At 43.0% G+C, this 16,566-nt stretch overlaps 1 non-coding gene across 1 annotated transcript; it reads left to right on the top strand.

The window, feature by feature from the left end:
- Positions 1-751: 751 nt before the first annotated feature.
- On the top strand, positions 752-858 carry LOC116158061 (U6 spliceosomal RNA). The gene has a single exon (XR_004142286.1). It is a non-coding gene; the product is annotated as a U6 spliceosomal RNA (small nuclear RNA).
- Positions 859-16,566: the final 15,708 nt, after the last annotated feature.

Consider the following 16,566-nt stretch of genomic DNA (forward strand, 5'->3'; position numbering starts at 1 on the left):
GTCACAGAGGTAGATAGGGGCTTGATCATGCAAGGCTTCGTCTCTCCTCCCTAGCCTCCTCTTCCTCTCTACATCCCAGTGAGACCTTATAAGAGTGTGTCCAATGGAAATAGATCAAAGCCAATGCAAATAGGACAAAGGGAAAGTAAGCAGTGGAGAGACTGAGTTGTTGGTCTCAGTTCTTCACTCCTCCATATTCTATATCCATGGTATAGACTATGAACTCTTGCCATGGGCTCTTGATTTAGGGCTTGACTTTGTGACTTGCTTTGGCCAATGGTATGTGAAAGCAACAAAGGCTGAACCTATGCTGGCCCAAATGAGTATACCCCCTTGCACTTCTGCTTTTTGTTATTAAAAGAATAAGCCTTGGGGAGTCCAACGAAGATAAGAGATACCTGGAGCAGACCTGCACCCACCCTGAAGCCTGGAGTCAAGCCCCGCCAAGCCTAGCTTAGCAGTATGGCATTGAATTATTTGTTTTGACTTTGAGTTTTTGGAGAGGTTTGTTACACAGCATTATTCTGGCAATAGCTGACCAATACTAGCAAGGCTGTGAGGACTTCTCTGAGGAATGATTGACAGAGACAGGATACTTATCTGGAGAACAGAAGATTAAAAGGGAATTAAGGTCTGTCACATGACAGAGGATTCATTCCATGTGATTCTAAAGTACATGTATGAGATCAATGAGTCACGTGTATCTCTACCTGGGAAGAACTTTTTATCGACTACAAGTGCCAGGAAAATGGTGCTTGCTTCAGCAGCACACATACTGAAATGGGAAGAAGACAGAGAAGGTTAGCATGGCCCCTGTGCAAGGATGATATGCAAATTTGTGAAGCTGTCCATGTTTTAAAAATCTATTTACAAAACAGAAACAAACTCACAGACATAGAAAACAAACTTACGGTTACCAGGGGGGGAAGTGGGTAGGAAGGGATAAATTAGGAGTTTGAGATTTGCAGTTACTAACTACTACATATAAAATAGATAAACAACAATTTCTACTGTATAGAACAAGGAACTCTATTCAATATCTTGTAGTAACCTATAATGGAAAAGGATATGGAAAGGAATATATGTATGTATATGTATGACTGAAACATGATGCTGTTCACCGGAAATTGACACAACATCATAAACTGACTATACTTCAATTTAAAAAAGTGCCAAGAAAATGGCATAAATTATCTCAGACTATTTTTTCACAACCAGAGGGCATGGAAATAATGTAGTGCCTACTATGTGCCAAGAACCTTCATTTTTTTTCTTTTCTTTTCTTTTTTTTGGAAATACAACTTTATTCTGACTCTACATGGGAGTGGGAATGACAATAACATACAAGATTTCACCCCTGGTTGTTGTGATGTGACTGTAACAGTCTTAGATTCAAAACTGCTACTTGAGTTTTCTTCCTTATTTTACCAGAGCGTACCATTAAGTAATATCTCATGCAGAGGTGTGTGGTAGATAAAGTTTCCAAATATCTTATGTTTGGAAATTTATTTATTTTGCCTTTATACTTGATTGATAGTTGCACTGGGCATTGAATCTTAGTCTGTAAATCAAATTCCCTTAAAACTCTGAAAGCCCTAGTCTACTGCCCGCTATAAAGGTTTTCTTATTGAAGAGCCTGACTCACTCTCATTCTCATTGCTTTATAGGGAACTGACCTGCAGTGGAAGCTTTCAGGGTGCCCTCCTTACCTTGGCTGACCTCTGCTTCAGTGTTGTTCCCACGTGTGGGCCTGCTTCACTCCCTGCTCTGAGATTGTATGTCCTTCCCCTCTGAAAAATTTTCCTGTATTATTTCTTTGATAATTTCTTCTCCTCCATGTTTTCATCCTTTTTTTTTCCCCCAGAAACTCCTATTGGTCAGATCGTAATTTGATTCTTCTATGTCTCATCTATTTTTTTTAACCATTTTTTAAAAATTGAAGTATAATTGATTTACCATGGTGCATCTCTTATCTATTGGCTTGTTTCTTCCAACTCTTTGTCTTGATATTTTCAAATCATGTGAGGATATTTAAGCTCAAGAACAATTTGTCTTTTCACTTAGAGTTTTATATGAAAACGTATTTGTTGTTATAGTGTTTCTATAATCACAGAGTGACAGACATTTCAAACAAGAAATGTTCACTTAAGAGTTTAACGATTACCATAAAATGTGAATCAAAACTGACTTAAATGAGCGAGAATCTGAGAACTTAACTACCAAATGACAGCAAGGGCTTTTAGAGGCATACAATGGAGACTGCAGTAACTGGGTGAGGCCAGAGCTGGTTAGGAAAAAGAAAGCTGTGAAAACTGTGGTCTTGCAAGGGCTTCAGATCGTGCCTTAGGTCCCCAGGCACTTGGGGCATGTGGCACCCTGCTCCCAACCCCTGCCAAGAAGTGGGGTAGACCAGCTGGTGGTGCAGAGGAGCTGAAAGGGTCAAACCCCAAGTCGGTGATGGGATCTGCCCTGAGCAAGGCAGATGGGCTGCGACTGACAGGGGGTCTCCCTGCCAGGGATGGAAGCCAGTCAAGGCACCAGGCAGGGGGAAGCGGGATGCAGGCAGACAAATGGAGAGTTAGGCTCAGACAAGGGACCAGGGTGAGGTTTGAGTGGATGTGGAGGTCAGGTAAGAAATTAACAGAGGCTCTGAATGCTGACCGGCATCCGATGCCACGTGAGTCAAGAGAAGCAGCACTCATCTGGATTATGGGGCTGAGCAGGCTATTCCCCAGCCTAAGCCCTCTACCTCCATGCTGCAGGGTCCTCCTCTAATGAAGATGAGGCAAGAGAAGAGAAGGATACCACGGAGGTTCAAGGGCCTTCTGATGGTCCTGGACCCTGAGTGCGTGACTGTGTTCCTCCTTGAGCCTTGTTCACCCTTTGTGTGCTGTGCTGTCGCACCCGCTTAACCTCACCTCATTTGCAGTCAGTTTCACCGGAAGAGGGAGTAAGAGACACAGACACACATACAGCAGCACCACCACCACCACCACCACCACCACACCAATTGGTCCTTTCCTTCGCACACAAATATGCAGAGAGTCTGCCCTGCACTGAGCTGGGGCTGAAGCTGCAGCACCGAGTCAGATGCACTTTCTGTTTCCGTGTCCTGTAGGGGGGCAGACGTATGAGCAGAAGAGGGCTGGCGATTCCTTCATGGTTCAGCTGCCTCCAAATGAGATGCTTGGCAGGAGAGGAGGACTGCAACCTGTTGTTCCTCTGTTCATTGTTTATTTGCTAAGAGAATACTTTAGATAATTAGTCATTCATGCAAATGTTTACTTACTCAACAAATGGTTATTGGATTCCAATAATGATAATAATTAGCCCGCATTGAGTGCGCGCTCCGTGTCAGGCACAGAGCTGAGCCCTTTGAACTCCACTCTGCGCCAGATGTTAGCAGGACAGAGATGAAGAGGCAGTAACTGCCTCCAAGTTGTTGAGAGGCCAGTAATCAACACTGCAACCATTTCGTGTAACCTTTGCTACAGCAGCCTGTCAAGTACTCCTCCTGAGAGGAAGTACAGTATAATGATTAGAGGAAGGACTTTTGTATCAGGGACCTGAGTTTGAAACCTGATTATACTACTTTTTGGCTGTGTAGCCTTGGGCAAGTTCCTTAAGCTCCTTAAGCCTCAGTTTTCCCATCTATAAGATGGGCATGAAATTCATAACCACGGTGCCTCATGGAGTTGTGAGGGTTAGACGAGATTATGTATGTATAGAGCTAACACGTTGCTTGGCACGTGGAGTTATTATTAAGTCCAGGGTACTACGGGATCCTAGGAGTTAACTTAACATAATGTTAAATTAAGGCAACTCAAAGGCATTAATACCTACAAGATGAGTAGTCAGACAAAGAAGGGAGTGGAATTAGTATAAATGGTTTATATCATTCTGGTTGGAAGCTCAGCATTGCCTTCCTGCTCCCCATCAGTATTTCTGCAGAATGACACAGACCTCTTCAGTCTCGACTTTAATCACCGTAACTCACAGTGCATAATTGCAGTAGACCTTGAAAAGTCTCTTCTTACTTCTGGGCTTCGAATTCTTTTTTTTTTTTTTTTTTTTTTTTTAGTTTTTTTTTTTTCTTTTTAATGGAGGTACTGGGGATCGAACCCAGGACCTTGTGCATGCTAAGCATAGGCTCTAACACTGAGCTATACCCGCACTGGGCTTCAGATTCTTCATCTTTACAGAGAAAAGGCTATAACAATCCCACTTAGGAATCATCCTTTAAGTATGTTCACTATAGCATTACTGATAATAGCAAAAACTTGTAAGAAATATAAATATATATCAATGGAGGAACAGGTTAATAAATTATGCATTCATAAATGGAAGACTATCTAGCTGCTAAAAAAATAGAGGTAAATTCCATACGGGCTGATGTAGAGAAATGTACTCAATCAAGCCATAATTTGCATGTAACAAATGCACCAATTTGGGGGATACAGCACTATGCATTTTGGCAAATGCATTCACTTGTCACCATCACTCCCATCAAGAAAAAACATTTCCATCACTTACAAATTTCTCTCCTACCACTTTCCCGGCAATCTCTCCCCACCGGCACAGAGGCAACCACTATTCTGATTTATAACACCATAGGCCCCTTTTTGTCTCTTCTCAAACTTTGTATTTTTGGAATTATGGTTTTGTTTGAATATTCAGTTATGTTGTCACAAGTAACAGTAGTTTCTTTATTGGTGCTGTTGCACACTGAGTGTTTGTATTTTCCCCAAATTCATGTGTTGAAGCTTTAATCCTCAGTGTGGCTGTATTTGGAGATGGGGTTTTAAAGAAATAATTAGGTTAAATGCGATCATAAGGATGAGGCCTTGATCCAGTAGGATTAGTATCTTTGTAAGAAGAGGCACAATGATCATGGGAACACACAGCAAGGTGGTGGCCACTTACTAGCCAAGAGAAGAGAGAGGCCTCAGAAGCCTACTTGGCCAGCACCTTGATCTTGGACTTCCTAGGCTCCAGTGTTACAGAAACGACAGGCCAGCCAAGAAACAAGCACCACCCGGAGGGCTGGAGTACTCAGATGTATTACACCGGTGGGCTCAGAGGGGCTTCTGCCCCAAAGCTCTGAGCACCTCCAAGACATGCGCATGAGGTTTTATAGGGTAAAGTACAAGCTTGGGGTATTCGGCCAATAGGCATGGAACAGCTTTAGCAGCACCATTATCACAAAAGTGGAGGCAGGGAGGCAGCAAACCAACATTCCAAAGCCAGATATTTATCTTTGAAAATCCAGCTGGCTAGCAAAAAACACAAACAGCAAACCAACACTAATTAACCTAGACTTACAAGTTAGTCTAGCAGAACTCAGATCAGTATTCCAATACTTAGATTTGTGAGTTATCTTGTTAGCCCAGCCCAGCTTTTCCTTCACACCAGAACTGTGAGAAATAAGTGTCCATTGCTTAAGTCACCCAGTCTGTGGCATTTGGTTATGGCAGCCCGGGCAGACTTGCTGAGCAGTAGTCTGCTGTTTGTTTCAATACCGCAGTTTATTTATTCCCTATAGATGAATATTTGGGTTGTTTCACTTTTTGTCCATTATGTATAAAGTTGCGTGACCAACTTGAATTTCTGTATTATATGATAAATGTATGTTTAACTTTATTAAAAAGTGCCAAATGGTTGTCCAAGGTGGTAGTATCATTTCATTCTCCAACTGGAAATAAATAAGAGTTCCAGTTCCTCCATAATCCTGCCAACACTGGGTATTTTCAGTGTTTTTAATTTCAGCCACTCAAGTGTGTGTCATGGTCTATCTCTTTTGCATATTCCTGATGACAAATGATGTGAAGCACCTTTTCACATGGTCACTGGGGGTATTCAGATATCTAGATTTTTAAATACTTCAAGGCTTTTGTTCTTTTTTTATTGCATGTCTTTTATTTTTAATTTGTAGGAGTTTTGTATATTCTGAACGTGAGTTCTTTGTAAGATAAATGTATTGCAAGTCTTTTCTTCTGGTCTGTGGTTTGTCTACTCTCTTTTTTGTGCATTCTGAAGAAAAGAAGTTTTAAATTTGGATGAAGTACAATTTATTTATGTTTCTTTTGTGGTTAGTGCCTTTTGTGTATTAAGAAATTTTTGCTTACTCCAGGTCATAAAGATTTTTTCCCGTCGTAGAAGCTTTTTCTAGAAGCTTTATAGCTTTGGCTTTCACATTTAGGCCCCTAATCCATTTGTGTTAATTTTTGGGTATGGTGTAAGGCATGGGCTGATGTTCATTATTTTCCATATGGATATCCAGTTGTTCCAGCACCATATGTTGAAAAGACTATTTTCCTCATTAAATTACCTTGGAAACTTTGTCAAAATTCAAATGAATCATATGTGTATTGATCTATTTCTAGACTCTCTATTCTGTTCCATTGGTCCATATGTCAATATCATAGTAAGTCTTGAAAGCAGGTAGTGTAAGTCTTCCAACTTGGTCATTTTTCAGAAATTGTTTGACTCTTCTAGGTCACTTGAATTTCCACATAAACTTTAAAACAAGCATGTTGATTAAAAAAAAAAACAAACCCTGCTGAGATTTTCATTAGAATCTATAGACCAATGCACTGAATCTATAGATCAATTTGCAAAATTGATATCTTAACAATTTTGACTCTTCCAATCAATGAACATTGTATACCTTTCCATTTACTTAGATCTTTAAAATTCCTCTCAGCAATGTTTTGTAGTTTTCAGTGTACATGTCTTGGCTATATTTTGTTTAAATTTTCCCTTAGTATTTAACATTTTTTGGCATTTTTGTAAGTGTTATTTTTAAATTTTATTTTTCAATTATTCATTGCTAGTATATAGAAATGCAATTAATTTTTTTACATTGTCTTTGTATCATGCAAATCCTCTTATTAGTTATAGTAGAGGTTTTATAGATTCCTTTGGATTTTTAATGCATTAAATCACATTCTCTGCAAATAGTTTTATCTTTCAATTTCAACTGTTACACATTTTATTTCTTTTTCTTGCCTTTTTCACATTAGTTAAGACCCCCAAAACTATGTTAAAGAGTTGTAGCAAGAATCCTCGTGTTGTTATCAATCTTAAGGGAAGGTGTCCAGTCTTTCACCACTAGGTATGATATTAGGTGTAGGGTTTCATAAATATTTTTATTAGATCGAGAAAGTTTCATGTTATCCCTTGTTCCCTCAGAGTTTTCTCTCTTTTTTTTTTTAAAGATCATGAGTCACTTTGAATTTTGTTATATGCTTTTCTTGAATCTATGTGATGTTCATATGATTATTCTCCTCTAGTCTATCAATATTGTGAATTACATTGATTGATTTTTGAATATTAAACTAGCCTTACATTCCTGGGATAAATCACATTTAGCCATGATGGATTTTTTATGTATTGATGGATTTAATTTGCTATTTTCTTTTAAGGATTTTAGTGTTTACATTCATTAATGGTTTGGGCTTAAAATTTTCTTTTCTTATGATACCCTTGTCAGATTTTGATATTATGATTGTGCTGAGTGGGGAATTATTTCCTCTTCCTTTGTTCTCAGAAAACATTTATATAAAATTGGAAGTTTCTTTTTAAAAATTTTAAAAGAATTCACTGGTTAGGCCATATGGGCCTGGGGTTTTCTTTGTAGGAAGGTTTTAAATTATGAATTCAACTTCTTTAATAGATAGAGGGTAAATCAAATTTTCCACTCCTTCTTGGGTCAGCTATAGAAAGTTTTGTTTTTCAAGAAATTTTTTTATTTCCTGTAAGTCACTGAATTTATTGCTGTAAATTAGAGTCAAGATGGATTGTTCACTTTAAGATGATTAATTTTATGTGAACTTTACCTCAATAAAAATAAATGAATAAAAATGTATCATGGGTTTTCTAGTTCTAGCCATGACTTAGCAGCTGTTATCAGCCTTAACATCCCACTAAAAATAACTATAAAAGCAAACAAAAGATATGAAGCAACTGATTTCAGGCCATGGGCAAGTGCTGAGCTGCCACTCTGAGAGAAGGTTAGCTTGCAAGGCAAACTGCATATTCACCCCAGCTTTCTTCCAATGGAGGTGGTTTCCAAGCATCAAGGAGGAAGGTGGAGCCCACGTGTACAGCAGCAGTTGCACTGGGTGGAAAGGCAGGGTTCTCACAAAAGAGACCAGAGTTCAGTGCTGCTTCACGTGGTGGGAACTCACAGGGTGTGGAGCAAAGGAAGCTGCAGAAAGGGACCCCAGAAATCTGTGAAAGGGTTCCCTTCAGGGACCTAGACAACCACTAAGCTGCCTCTGCTGAGGGTGATGGTTCACAAGGTCGGGTAGAAAACAGCAACTGAGGAACTGAGAGCCAGACAAAGATTTCAGAGACCTGAAAAGCTGGAAAGACCCAGTATTGGAGTTCTGATCCCACCAGAGTGGAGAAACACAGGGCATTCAATGGAGACCCCAGGATGACTGTGTTTCGGAAATAAGGACCATGTCCCAGGAGTAAGCACCACGCCCTAGGATTAAGGGCAAAACCGAAATTAACAAAGACTCAAACAAGCTTCAACAAGGGCAAGGTGACCCATCAAACACTGAATTGCCTGCCAAAATAAAATTCAACCCTCTGTCGCAAAAGACCTTAAGAAAAACAGTCTCTATGCTACATCAATCATAATACCAAGAATGTAATGAAAAATTACTACCCATTTTTCTATTCCTATAAATATTTTTGACCTTTGTTCTGTGATGTGAGTAAGTCACTTAGATGCAGTTTGATTCTTTCAAGTTTGTTTTTAAGCTTTGTCAGGTGGGACCAGAGCAGCACTTAGTCTAGGGCTAATTTTGCCCCCACTTTTCTGAGGCAAAACTTTTCTGAGGACACCAACTGAATATTCTGTCTGAATTAATGTGAATAGTGCTGTTATGAACATGTGTGCATGTGTGTCTGCTTGAATATCTGTTTGCAAATCTTTTGGGCACATACCGAGAAGCAGAATTGCTGGGTCATACGGTAATTCTAATGTTTAACTTTTTGAGGAATTGCCAAATTATTTTCCACAGTGGCTGAACCATTTTAATCCCCATCAGCAATACATAAGGTTCCAATTTCTCCACATCCTTGCCAATAATTGTTATTTTCCATTAAAAAAAATCGCAGCCATCCTCATGGGTGTGAAGTGATATCTTCTTGTGATTTGGATTTGCACTTCCTCTAATGACCAGTGACTCTGAGCATCTTTTCATGTGCTTATTGCACATTCTTTCAGGAAATGTCTATTTCAATCTTTTGCCCAATTTTAAATTATAATGTACTTTAAGTGAAAATAATCTATAGAGATACTATGATCCCAATTTGGTAAAACAGCAAACATTGTGTGTGTGCCCGCGCGCACGCGCATGCAAGTACACACTAGAGCCTAGTGGTTAGATGCACAAACTTCAGAGTAACATTGCCTGGTTTACTGCAGGTAAACCTTAGTCCTGCCACTTATTTCTTGTATAACCACAGGCAAGTTATCTAATCTCTGTATCTCAGTTTGTCTCTGAGACGTGGATAGTAATCTCTTAGTGCTGATGTCAGGATGAAATAAGAATACATGTAAAGTGTTTAGAATAGTGCTCGTATATATAATATATATATACAATACATAATATAATAATAATGTATAATAATAACATTAACAAGGGTGTCTAGATGTACGTTGCTATATGCACAGATTGTCTCTTAGGAAAGACGATCAATTGTTAACAGGGATTTCAGCCGGAGAATAAGATTGGCAGGGGATGAGGCACTTTCTCTCTTTAATTCATGCAGTTTTGTATTGTTTGAATTTGTTAACACAAGTGTGTAAACGTATTGTTTGTAAAGCTTAATGATGTAAAAATAAAGGCACTTTCTGCTTTAAAATTTAACTTTAACCTTAACCCTCAATCCAGGCTCTTTACAATTGTCAGGTGGCCTTATTTTTCTCATGACTTTTCAGAGGCTGCGGCTGGAGGTGGCTTTGCAAGAAAGGGCTGTGAGATGGTTCCTGCGCACCTCTCTGGAGGACTTCCTCACCACTCCGCATCTCTGCCTTCCAGCTCCTCAGGACTTCCTCCAGTCCCTGCCTCGTCTTGCTTTCTCATGCTTAAGAGACTTTTCCCTTTTTTTCCCTCTGGCAGGAAATACTGCCTCAGACTTCACTCCTCTGTACAGATCTTTCTGAACTCGCTGTGAAAGCCTTACTTCTTCCCTCTTCCAAGCTGGGCTGGGTGTCCCTCCCTTCTCTGTGCTTGTCTAGTGCTCTGTGTGATGCTGAGTTCACCACTTGTCACACCAGAAGGATGTGTCTGTATCCTATGGGCTGCCCAGGTAGGCCAGGAGTCATGTTTATTTCCACTGTGGCTTTGTGGTTTTGTCCCCCAAAGCTAGCATGTGGCCAGAAACATGGGATATGCCTACAGCATTTGTTAAACAAAAGAATGAAAGAAGGAGAGACATGGGTCTCCAGCCAGAAACCTGAGCTGCAGCCCTCATCTGTGTCTCGTGGCTGACTTGGTCTAGGACACCACACCTCATACACACAGTGCTTTAAGGTTCTAAAGAAAATTCTCTGGAGGGAAGTTCCTCAAATGGAAAGCTAAGTAGACTGAAGACCCTCGGCCCTTCACGTAACAGAGCTGCCTACAGATTCCAAAAGGAGCGATGTCCGGCTCCCACCCAGTCCTCCTGGATATTCTCGACAGATCATTCCCTTCTTTGAAATAAAGCAAGATGAGGTTTTTTTTCCCCTAAGCCTATGAGTCTTAAAACAGCCACCCTCTCGAGTTCCAGGGGTGGTGGAGCTGTTCAAAAAATGAAAATAATTAGAAAAATATTTTTACCTCCCTGAGAAACAAATAACTTGAAGTTCCCAAAATTGCCCTGAGAAAAAAATTTAGAGGTACTGAGTGTTCAGGATGCGTTCCTTGCACAGGGACACCGTAGTGCTCAAAGGCTACCATGGAGTTAGGCCTCCAAGCATCCTTCAGAACAGGGCTGTGAATGAGGGCTCACGTGTCTGCATCACCAGGACAGCGGAGTTCCCATCATGCAACGCTCAGGAAGGGACTTGGCCAGGAGCGTACAACCCTCCGTGAGCCAATGTCAAGATCACAGTATCGCGCAGCTGGAAGAATTTACTATGGACTGTTGTTACTCTCGGTGTGCGTTACTGTAACTGTTCTTATCTCTGGCTTGTGTGTTTGACGGTGTGCGTATTTGGATTGTTGTTGCAGAGAAGCTGGTGCATGTGTATTTTATTTGATATTTAAAAGTCTTCTCATGGAATTTATGAGATCCTTGGTGATGAAACAATGGCTCTTGTTATTCTGCGTGAACAGGTAATAGAGTTATAGATGATTAGGATATGGGATAGCTTCCTGTAGGTGAAGCGCCAGTTGTAGCCAACTGAGAGAGATGCTCAACTCGACCTGTCCCACAGACTCCAGTGAGGCCACTCACCCCTCGATCTCGGCAGCCCTGGGGCTCACAATAGATAAGCAGAACCTCTTGTGGAAGCTCCCTTGAATCTTCTGAGCATGCACTTCACAGGTTTCCAGTGGCTGGGAGACTGGCCCTGGTGCCTGGAGTCCCATGATGCCCCAACTTCCAGCCAAGGTTGAAACTGATCTCTCTTGAGATTTCTGGAGCAGCCGGTGATGTGGATCTGGCCTCCACAGTGGGTTTTGTCACAAGGGTGGTGGTAGCTATTAGTCTGAGTTATATTTCTGCTTCTTAATATCCAGGACAGACCTGGGAGTCCCACAGTTCTGATAATATTAATATTAATCACCACCACCATCATCATAGTTAACACTTGACTGTTTATTATGTGCCAGACACTCTTGTGAAATACTTGAGATGGAATATTTTATTTGATCTTCTCAAGAATCCTAAGGGTTTTTTTACTCCCTTTTTACAAACAAGGGACCTGGGGCTGAGAGGCTAAGCGACTTGCTCAAGGCCACCTAACTTGTTAGTGGAGAAGGTAAGATACGAACCTAGGCAGGTCTGTGGGCAGTGGTGGTGGACACGCCCTACAGTGACCTCCAATGAGTCATGTCCTTGCATAATCCTGTCCCCTTGAGTGTGGGCAGACCTGTGACTTACTTCTAATCCATAGAAAATGCAAAAGTGATGGCTGTCACTCCCATGGTTATGCTATCTAATATAAGACTCTGTCTTAGCCAGCTGGAGCAAGAGATTCTCCTGACGGCCTGACAGAAGCAAGCACCCTGTTGTGAGCTGACTGTAGAGAGGGCCATGTGGCAGGGAACTCTGGGTGGCCTCGAGGACCTGAGGCCCACCTCCAGTTGACAGACCAGGGCCCGCACTCATACAGCTCCAAGGAAATGAATTCTGCCAATAACCTGCAGGAGCTGGGGAGCAAATTCTTTCCCAGTTGAGCCTCCAGATGAGACCACAGCTTGGTGGCAATTCTTTGATGGCAGCCTCATGAGACCCTGAGCAGAGGACCCAGCTAAGTCGTGCCTGACTCCTGACCATGGGCACCGTCAGATAAGAGTGTGTTGCTTTAAGCCACTATGTTTGTTGTGATTTTTTATGGAGCCTTAGTATCCGTAGTGTCCACAGTCCAGGCATTTAATCTCTCCACCCACCTTTGCAGCAGATCCCTGGGCTCCAATATATGGATTCCCCGACAGAGTTGCTCTTTCCCTTCCCAGGGAGTTCCCGCCAACGTTTTTGGAAAAGGGCCCGAGCAAGGGAATCCTGGACTCCTTTCCGACAGGAGGCTGAGAAGCGAGGACAGTTTGGGGAACGACCCAGGAACAACCCCAACAATCACCTCCTTATCTGGAAGAAGGATCAGCAAGAAGCACGTGGAGCTCTCCCGCCTTGTGACGCTTCTAGGCCAGCGAAGACTTTGGGTTGGGATTAAGGCATAACATCTAAGGACTGCTCCTGGCAGAGATGTGCTCTAATGACATGGTACAGTGGGAAGTATTCTGAGATTTGAACCAGAGGTATATAATGATGGTGTTTAGTGGAGATAGTGCTGGACTTCCGGGACGCATTTCACCTTGACTTTCAGTGCTGGGATTTAAAGTATGACCCACGGGCCACACGCAGTTGGAGTGATGCCACATCTGTTAGACACGTTCAGTTTCTCTCCTTCGTCCAGCATGGCCCTAAAAAGTCAATACCGCAGGACAGGGCTGCTTGCATAATTCTTTTGAAAATAAAGCTCAGCCCTGTGTGTAGGGATGAATAAAACTGGAAGGTTTCTCTTCCTGGTTGATCATGCGTGTGCCCAGTCAGGCCTGCGCAGAGCTGCCAGAACAAAGGCTGCTATGTGAGGATGGAAGTCGGTGTCTCCAGGCTCTGCCTCCATCACCGGGGACACCAGACTCCTGCCCTGGTTGCCACGGGAGCTCCGGGGCAGGCCTGCACTCCGGCTGAGCTGGCACAGTCCTGGTGGCTGTGGGGTCACCTTTACTGAGCATACTTTCCAAAGAAAGGGAAGGAACAGCCTCGGCCTGAACGCGGAGCCGCAGGCTTGTGGCTTGTTGTCTCGGAGGCCACCTGCCCGGCCTTGGGGTGGCCATTGGGATTCTCTGCAAGCTGCCTGCAGAAGGAACGGTACTTCTGATTCATCTTTTTGTAGGAGCCATGGGACATTTGGGCCCTGCCTCTCTGAGCAAATTGAAGGGACAGAACGCTGCTCAAAATGCCTGTTCAAAAATGTCCCTTGTGGAGAGGACACCTGGACAGGGCTGTCCCACTGCCGTACCCCATCCGGTCTACCTGCATTCCTGAGGCAGGACTTCCTGCGGGGGAGGCTCTAGCCTCTGCGAGACGTGGAAGACGACTTTCTCCACGGGACTGGCTGACTGTCAGGCGAGCAGCATCCAGGAGCGTGGGGGGAGGCGCACCCCACAGGCCTGGCCTCCCAGGTGGGAGGGTACGTGCGCCCCGGTCCATGCGGGACAGCCCAGAGGCCAGACCCGCGCAGAAGCAGTTGGCTGGGTGCTTGAACCCTCCTGGGAAAATCGATCAGAACAACAGGGCATGTGGCAAATGAAAGAGAGACAGGCATCAACTTCAGCCAGCGTTGACAAGGACACTTATGAAGACACAGGAGGCAGAAGACAACAGGTCTGGGCAGATGCGCTGAAATCCAGTCTCTTACTCACATCCGCACCTGTGAACAATACTTGAGAAAGACTGACTGAACAACAAATGAATCCTGAGAGACCTTGAGCAGGACGGAGCTTAAGTGACCCTCGAATCCTCCCGGCTTTAACAGCAAAGGTGTGACCGCGCTCCCGCTGCCAGCCCCTGCTGAGTGCTGCGGCTCCTGTCCACAGGCTCCCCCACGGACCGCTGTGGTGTCGAAGTCCATTTGTGTGCTTTAAAAAAAAATTCTTTTTTTAATTTTTATTTTTTTAAATTGAATTGTGTGCTTAAATTTTTATTTTTTTTTTAATTGAACCTTAAATTCCATTTTTTAGGTTGTTTTGGCAGGGGAGGTAATTGTTTATTTATTTATTTTTGGTAGGGAGAGGTAATTAGGTTTATTTATTTATTCATTTTAAATGGAGGCACTCGGAATTGAACCCAGGACTTTGAGCATGGGAAGCACACACTACCACTGAGCTATACCCTCCTCCACCCCTCATCCCCCAACCCTCCCACTTGTGTGCTTTTATTGCTCCCATTTTATGTTGATTGACTTTTTTTTAAGTTGATGTTTCCTTGTTTCTTGTTCCCTGATGGACTGGTTGCATCCATTTCCCATTCATTCTATTTCCCACCTGCTCAATGAAGGAGTTCTATGCCCACTTCTAAACGCAGTTAAATACAGTGATCAGCCTTTATTTTCATTCCTAAAAGCCTGAATACAGCCTTTCTTTTCATTCCTAAAAGAACATACATTTCTCTCCTATTATTTGAAAATACTGTGGCAACAAAGGATGGCAGGACAGACATATAGAAAGTGCGCTTCCCCAGTGACTGGAGAGTGTCCATGTTAACCCAAGACTGCTTATTTTGTGGCTTATTTTAAAAGAGAGAGGAAGAGCTTCCTTATCTGCCTCTGGATTTGGGATTTTCTGTTACACGCAGCAGTGATGGATTATATTGTTCAAACATTTCCTGTCTGTGCCCATGGGAGGATTTCCTAGTCCTACTTTATTGAGGACAGGCTTGGCCATGTGACTGGCTTTGGCCAATGACAACTTAGCAGAAGTGACCAGTGCCCCTTCTAAGAGAGGCTTTGAGAGCCACTGGGTCATTCCACCACATTCTCGTTTCCATTGCAATGAGCCCAGCAACGCCCCACATAGAAGATGCTCTGACAGCCCAGGTCCCAAGGTGAAGGGCACATGGAACAGAGCTGTAGCTGCCCCACAAAGGACCAGTTGTGTGAGCAGAAACTGAATCTTGCAAGCCCCTGAGATTTGGGAGTCATTTCTTAACATACAACCCTGTCTGTTCAGGCTGATCTAATCAACAAACATAATCCTAGCTGCTGGTGTTTGTGTCTAAAATGGATTTCACTTAACAATGCGTCATATCTTCTACTGTTTCTTCAACACCCTGGACTTAGAATTAACTCTGTTTTCCTAGAAAGTGATGAGGACATAGATTAGGTCACCTTCCCAGAACTGCACAGCCAGTAAGGGGAGCAGAGCCAGATTTCAAACTCAGGACTGAATCCCTTTTTACTGCCCATAGCTGCCGCAGGTGCCAGTAGCAGCCTCCCTGGTATTGCAACCGAAGTGCAGGAGGCACTGTGGCTCCTGCCTGCGGGTTTCTCATTCAATTCCAATTTTAGCTGGAGAGGCACGGGATATTAGGTTTCTGACTGTTACCTTTGGAGTCTGATACATCACAAAATGAGGATCCTCCAGCACCTGAATTTTCCAGGCTCTAGGAAAAAAAGGAAGAAAAATTTAACTGTCGATGCCCAACTCCTGCTGCCAAACTAGGCATAAAAATTAATGTTCACTTTAAACGCTCCATACTCTCTGAATTAGAGGCCTGAACAATCTATTTCCTGAATGCAGGGGGAGGTGATCCTCAGTCTCACCTCTGTGCAGGAATTTTAGGCTTCTTGCTAGATTCAGATCTCAGGGGTGTGTAGTTAGCAGAACAGGGTCCCCATTATCTGGGAGCCCAGGGCACACTGACTCCGTCCGCTTCACACGTCTGAGTTTGGCAGAAGGGCCACCTTCTCCAGGAAACCCAGGCAGTCCCCAGCCGTCTCCCTGGGAGAGAGCAAGACTTTTTCAAGGGCCCCTTTCACGAGGGAAAAAAAAAATCATTCAAAAACCTTACACTGGCAGAAACCTAACTGTTCAAGGGCCCCTCACAGATTTTATACAGGATTTCATAGCGGGGACGGAGGAGGTGGGGAACAAATGCAGAAGAGAGAAGAAGGGAGCTCCTTGAACCAGATCCTGGACACGAACAAGAAAATCTGACAAGTATCAGTTGTTGGTGGGAGGGGAGGGAAGGTAGGAAAAATCACCGAAAGTCCCACAGATTAGACCATTCGTTTTTCTCTTGACATTTTCCCTACCTGAGTTTTTACATAAATGGATT

This window comes from Camelus dromedarius, chromosome 16 (assembly GCF_036321535.1).
Source record: "Camelus dromedarius isolate mCamDro1 chromosome 16, mCamDro1.pat, whole genome shotgun sequence".
Taxonomy (NCBI): Eukaryota; Metazoa; Chordata; class Mammalia; order Artiodactyla; family Camelidae; genus Camelus; species Camelus dromedarius.